Raw genomic sequence first — 7,697 nt, 5'->3', positions numbered from 1 at the left:
TTGAATATTTTGGTATAATTGAATATTTGGTATAAATGCTTACTAATGACTTTTAGTTAACAAAATGCTGTATAAATGCACTTATACAGACCAGGTAAAACCACATTAATTTTAGTTTTTAAACTAGATGGAAAGATAGTTTTCTTTACACGCAAATTTTGAAAGATTAAAAACTTCAGTAGGTGCCTCCTGAAAAATGAAAGAAATTCAAAAGTGATTTAGTTGGATACATAAATTTAAATTTAAAGTGGCCTACAATAGAACCTAAAAATATTAGGGGGGAGATTTTTAACTTTCAGAATAACAACAGGGAATCACTAAATGAGGCAAAGTATTAAACTGATAATAACCACTAGTTTATAACATTCCTTTTTTTCTTATATTAAGCTCTTAAGGGTGATATGCTCTGATCTGATTTTGTATAAATACCCATCACATTTCCAAAAGAATTCAGGGAGGAAAATGGATATTAATTGGTTCAATTACATGTATTTTCTAAAGGAATGATTTTCTTACTTGACCCATTGAAGAAGAGGGTTTCTGAAATTAAATCTGCTAACCAAATTAGGTCTAATTTTCTCATTTTATTTAAACACAGCTGAACAATAGAAAACAAATAGTAGTTACTGAGACATAATTAATATTAGTTCTTTTTAAACTTTTTTCAATATCTTGGCATTCATATGTTAAAGTTTTCCCAGATGAGGTAATGATCTCTGGCTAACCAACTCTGTTTAATGCATTCTTATCAAATTCTCAGTCTCTATATGAACATATTATCATGTCTTTTTCTTCACTGATGTACGACTTCTGGTTTTCTAAATACTTTCTCAGAAATATGTTCTCATATTTTGCCTCATCAGCTTATTTTAAACAAAATTTTTGAAGATACATTTACAGTACACATTTAATATTAAAGAGCTCTAATCAGAGAATCACAGAAAACTTGAGATGAAATGGGTCCAAACCACTATGTAAAGGTCAATCCTTTCCAAAATAGAATTTCCTCTATATAGAAGAACATCATTTGCCTCTATTTTCTCACATATTTAAATCTTTTAGAGATTGTCCTTAGTTGTACTAACTCTCATTATTAGGATTCTTTTCCAGTTTCTTTTCTGCTGTTCAGTATAATTTTTATCAAATACAATCAAAGCATGACTTCCTGTTTGTACTGTATACACAAATTCTTCCCTGCTGTTGTTTGATATGAAATGAAGGAATTAGATAATTGCTTTGCTTTTCAAAGGCAAAGTAAAAGAATGGAGAAAAATCCAAATCGTGGGCTGGATAATGGAACTTAAAAGAAAACCTGTTTAAATAGTATTGAGTTTTACATTACACTGCTCAGTGTTTATCTTTTTACTTCCACTAATACTGAAGCAATCCTTTCCCCATCAAGAAAGTATAGAACAAACAAAAAAAAAATGTTTTCCTTTAAAAAAACAGAATTAAAAAACCACAAATAAATATGGTGCTATCATCAACAAGGATAAGATTATTCCCTAGGAACATAAGAGAGGCATGAGACGGAGTGGTGAAGACTTGAAGAGTGAACTCTGCTTAGAACCATGCATACGATAAAAGAAACAGGGAAAGCAATAAAATGAAACATGAAAGTAAACTGGAGCAGAATAGGAAAGCAGCAATCAATTAAACCAAATGGAATCCCAAAGCTTAGAATAATTCATCAGAATTTAATTTTCCAGTAGACATCTAATACATATTCTGCCTCATACTAGATACTGGCTAAGGTCTTATAAATCAGAATTCTTTGACTGTAATTCACAAAACCCAAATGATTATATTTTAATAAAGATGTACTCTTTCATATAAGTAAGTAGTATGGGCAGGATTAAGGTAGATCTAGGAATGACTAAGGTCAACAATGCAAATGCTCAAATGGAGACTTTCTCTTTCCCTCTCTGTCTGTGTGTTGACTTGTTCTTTTTTTACCATAGAATGGTTTTCTCTTTGTGGGAGAGACTAGGATTACAAAGTGCCTTCTTTCACATTTTAATAGGAAATCAACAAGCCCTCACTGCAAAGAGCTTTACTTGTATTCACAACAAGTAAAACTCACAATAGCTCTGTGCAGTAGGTGCTACCATTCTATCCATTTTCAGATTAGGAAATTGAGGCACAGATACTGGAGAAACTTATCCAAAGCCACCAGCTATAAAAGGACATAAACTTAAGCAGTCTGTTATAGGGCTAGCACCCTCAAATCAACATACACTACTTGGACTAAATTTTAGAATTAATTTAAACTAAATTGAGAAGCAAAGGTTTTATGTACTTGGGATAAGATTTGCACCATGAGCTCCACACAGACTATACTTAGGCATCTTAGCCCTTTGATTGACACCATGCCAGCTATACTGGAGCTGCCTCCTGTTACCCATACATCCTGTTTGCCCCACTCTAAGATGCAACAGTCTATGAATCTGTTTTCTTTCTTTCTTTTTTCTTTTTTTTTTGTTTGTTTGTTTGTTTTTGAAACTACTGGATCCCTGCTTGATGATTTTGAAACACCCTTTCTACTTACTGTGCAAGTTAGTCCTTGAATCATCATTTTTGTTGTTAAGGTTAAGTGCCTAAAGCAGGAATTGGATGAGAATTCTTAAGTACAGTACCATCCATTGTGTTTCACATTTCACTTTCCAATATAAAAGAAGTGCCTAGCAAAGGTAAATGGAGCCAGTTTTCTAAAATGGAAGGGAGGGAAGATTAGCTATGACAGTCACGTACCTTTAATGAAGGCATCTGGGATGCAGGGCACCAGTTACTTCCCAAGGCTGGGTTGTTTATTTCTCAAAAATCTTCTTTGAGGTTTGAGTAACAGGTTTCGTTTCTCTGCTCCCCTCTTCATGGAGCTTTATCTTGAATTGCCTCCAGTGCTGCATTTGTTGGAAATATGGATAGTAGTTCATGTGGCCAAGTTTTTTTTTTTTTTTTTTTTTTTTTTTTTTTTGCAACAGTACAATTAACAAAGGTTTAGAAATGGGGGTTAGGGAAGAAAAAAATTCTGCAAAATTGGAAGGTATATCTATAATCAGAAGCTCCTCTTATGCTGGAGATGGAAATAGATCTAATTTAGAATTATCCTTCTAGTCTAATAGTCTAGCACACTGTGTTGGGTTTCCTCATAAAATAAACTATCCGAAATTATTTTTATGACATCCATAAATATAAATGCACTATACAACAAATTATTAAATTGATGACTAAACATATACTTCAATACATTATAATTCCTCTAGTGATTACCAATAACATAAACTTTCATGTCTTATTGTCTGGGATGAACCAACAGAGCAAAAACAGTGCAGGCAAGTGGCTATCCACGGGCTTGTATACAGGCAGTGTGTTATAAGAACTGGCAGATCAGAGCACCTCCCTGAGATCCACTAGACTCTGAGCTCCTTGGAGTAGAGATACTGTGTTATTAACTTCCATATTCCCAATGCTGATCATAGTGCCTATCACACAGTAGGTCATTCTACATAGGTCACTGCCTCTGCTGAGACTCGGTAAGGAAATATAATAGTAAATGGAGGTGGTCCAAGTTCAAAATAAGAGAACCTGCATTGAGGGATGGGCAAAAGGCAAGGCTAGAAAATGGACTAAAGAAATTGGGAGAGAGTAAGCCCGGGTCCATCCCGCCACCAGCAGACACCCCCAGAGCTCAGGCTCTGGCACAGGAGACAACTCTTCAGACCCGCAGACCACCACTGGAGCCCAGACCCAGCCCAGATGGGCCCACACCAACATACAAGGGCCCCAGTCCCAGGGTAGGTCCAAGTTCGCCACCCCTCCACCCCACCCCCAACCTGGGAGTCCAAGCCTAACCCACTTCCATCTTGGGACACTGCAGACATTGCCATAGCCTTCCTCATGCAGTAGCCCCTACCTTTTTGACAAGACCTAAAAGCAATTGCATCTTAGAACAGGCATCCCAAAGACAGTGTAAGGCCCACCCTTTCAACCCCATCTCTGTAAGATGTTGCATCCATCTTGGGACACTCGTACTATTACCTCGAGTTACCTCTACTATTGCCACCACCACCACCTTTAGTTGCAGTATCATACACTGACGGACACCAGCAGGGTCTGGAAGCCCAACATCAAGGTAAGGTACAGACAATCTGCATGGGCACTACAAGAATATAGGGTAGAAACTGTAGTATCTTAAGATACACACTTCAAGAAAGGAGGACACAACATGAAAAAACAAGGGAGAAAAGTGCCCCCAACAAACCAGTATACTACAATAACAGAACCCATGAAGAGTGAAGTTGATGAAATATCAGAGAAGGAGTTAGGAAGGTTCATAATTAAAATGATCTGTGAATTTAAAAATGACCTAAATGAGCAAATACCAGCAAAAATTGATCACTCCAAAAAAAAGATAAGAGAGCAAATAAGGATAGCAAAAGATTACTTCAAGAAAGAGATAGAGATACTGAAAAAAAACAACAGTCAGAAGTCCTTGAGATGAAAGAAACAATAAACCAAATAAAAAAACTCAATAGAAAGCATAACCAACAAACTAGATCACTTGGAATAAAGAACTTCAGATAATGAAGACAAAGTATACAATATGTAAAATAAAGTTGAACACACAGTGAAGATAGTACAAAACCATGAACAGAACATCCAAGAATTATGGGACAGCATCAAAAGACCAAATATAAGAGTTATTGGGATAGAGGAAGGCACAGAGTTTCAAACCAAAGGAATGTGTGATCTCTTCAATGAAATAATATCAGAAAATTTCCCAAGCATGAAGAAGAAATTGGAAAACCAAATACAAGAGGCTTACAGGACATCAAATGTACAAAATTACAACATATCTACACCAAGTCACATTATAATGAAAATGCCTAGCATACAGAGTAAGTATAAAATCTTGAAAGCCACAAGAGAAAAGAATCAGATCACATATAGAGGGAGACCAATTCATATCTCAGCAGATTTTTCAACCCAGACCTCAAAGCTAGGAAGTCACAGAACAACATATACCAACCTATGAAATAAAATGGATGCCAACCAAGAATCTTATATCCATCAAAATTAAGCTTTAGATTTGATGATGGAATAAAAAATTTCCAGGATGAACAAAAGGAAAAAGAACTTACAATCAGAAAAGCCTGCACTATAGAACATCCTTGGCAAATTTTCCATGAGGAGCAAATGAAAAACAATGATGAAAATCAGCAGAGGGAGGTATTACACTAAAGGAAAAATAATTAGAGGATAAACCAAGTCAAGTTAAAGACCAAAAATAAATAAAAATGTCTGGGAATACAAACCATGTCTCAATAATAACCCTGAATGTTAATGGCCTAAACTCGCCAATCAAAAGGCATAGACTAGCAGATTGGATCAAAAAACAAACAAACAAACAAACAAACAAAAAGACCCAATAATATTCTGCCTCCAAGAGACTCATCTCATAGGAAAAGACATCAACAGACTGAAGGTGAAAGGTTGCGAAAAATCATACCACTCACATGGATTGTAGAAGCAAGCAGGGATTTCCATCCCCATATCAAATAAAGTAGACTTCAAGCTAAAGTTAATCAAAAGGAATAAAGAAGGACACTACATACTGCTCAAGGGAACCATACACCAACAAGACTTAACAATTATAAATATATATGCCCCAAACAATGGATCATCTACGTTCATCAAACAAACTCTTCTCAAGTTCAAGAGTCAAACAGACAATAACAAAATAATTTTAGGTGACTTTAATACACCTCTTTCACCACTAGATAGATCTTCCAAACAAAAGCTGAACAAAGAAACTATAGAACTCAATAATACAATCAAGTACTTAGACTTAACTGACATATACAGAATATTTCATCCTTAAACAAGCGAGTACACTTTCTTCTCAGAAGCACATGAGTCCTTCTCTAAAATAGACCATATATTATGCCACAAAGCAATTCATTATGATCTGCATTCTATCAGATCATAATGAAATGAAATTAGAAATAAATGATAAAATAAGAAATAAAAGCTACTCCAATGCATGGAGACTAAATAATATGCTACTGAATGAACAATGGGTTGCAGAAGACATCAAGGAGGAGATTAAAAAATTTTTAGAGGTGAATGAGAACACAGATACAACATATCAAAATCTCTGGGACACTATGAAGGCAGTTCTAAGAGAAAAGTTCATTGCATGGAGTTCATTCCTTAAAAGAAGAAAAAGTCAACAAATAAATGACTTAACATTATATCTCAAAGCCCCAGAAAAAAAAAAGAACAAATCTACACCAAAAGCAGTAGAATGCAGGAAATAATTAAAATAAGAGCTAAAATCAATGAAACTGAAACAAAATAAATAATTGAAAAAATTGACAAAACAAAAAGTTGGTTCTTTGGAAAAATAAATAAAATTGATAGACTCTTAGCCATGTTAAGGAAGAGAAGGAGAGAGAAAACTCAAGTTACTAACATACGTGATGAAAAAAGAAATATCACAACAGATACCATAGAAATACAGCAGATAATTAGAAATTATTTTGAAAACTTGTACTCCAATAAAACAGAAAATATTGACGGCATCGACATATTCTAGAGTCATATGATTTTCCCAAATTCAGTTAGGATGATATACACAATTTAAACAGATCAATTTCAAGCAACAAAATAGAAGACTCCATCAAAAGCCTACGAACCAAGAAAAGCCCATAACCAGATGGATACACAGACAAGTTCTACAAGACCTTTAAAGAACTAATACCAAAACTCCACAATTTATTTCAGGAAATAGAAAAAGAAGGAGCACTTCCAAATTCATTCTATGAGGCCAATATCACCCTGATTTCAAAACCAAGCAAAGACACATCAAAGAAGGAAAACTTCAGATCAATATATTCAATGAACATAGACACAAAAATTCTCAATAAAATTCTGGCGAATCAAATACAAAAACATATCAAAAAGATAGTACACCCATGATCAAGTGGGGTTCATCCCAGGGATGCAAGGTTGGTTCACATACAGAAATCAATAAATGTAATTCATCACATCAATAGACTTAAAGATAAGAATCACATGATCATCTCAATAGATACAGAAAATGCATTCAACAAAATACAGCACCCCTTCATGTTCAAAACACTAGAAAAAACTAGGGATAACAGGAACATATCTCAACACTGTAAAAAGCTATCTAAGCTAAGCCCCAGGCCAAGATCATTCTAAATGAAGAAAAATTGAAAGCATTCCCTCTAAAACCTGGAATGAGACAAGGATGCCCTCTTTCACCACTGCTATATTTAACATAGTTCTAGAAACACTGGCCAGAGCAATTAGATGAAAGAAATTAAAGGGATACGGATAGGTAAAGAAGAACTCAAATTAGCACTATTTGCTGATGATATAATTCTATACCTAGAAGACCCAAAAAGTTCTACCAGAAAACTTCTAGAATTAGTAAATGAATTCAGCAAAGTAGCAGGACATAAACTCAACACCCATAAATCAAAGGCATTTCTATATATCAGTGAATATTAGTGACAAATCCTCTGAAAGGGAAATGAGAAAAACTACCCCATTTAAAATAGCCTCAAAAAAAAAAAATACTTGAGAATCAACTTAACAAAAGAGGTGAAAGACCTCTACAATGAAAACTACAGAATGCTAAAGAAAGAAATTAAAGACCTTAGAAGATG

This window comes from Marmota marmota, unplaced genomic scaffold (genome assembly GCF_001458135.2).
Source record: "Marmota marmota marmota unplaced genomic scaffold, marMar, whole genome shotgun sequence".
In the NCBI taxonomy this organism is placed as follows: Eukaryota; Metazoa; Chordata; class Mammalia; order Rodentia; family Sciuridae; genus Marmota; species Marmota marmota.
Note: the sequence above shows the minus strand (reverse complement) of the source record.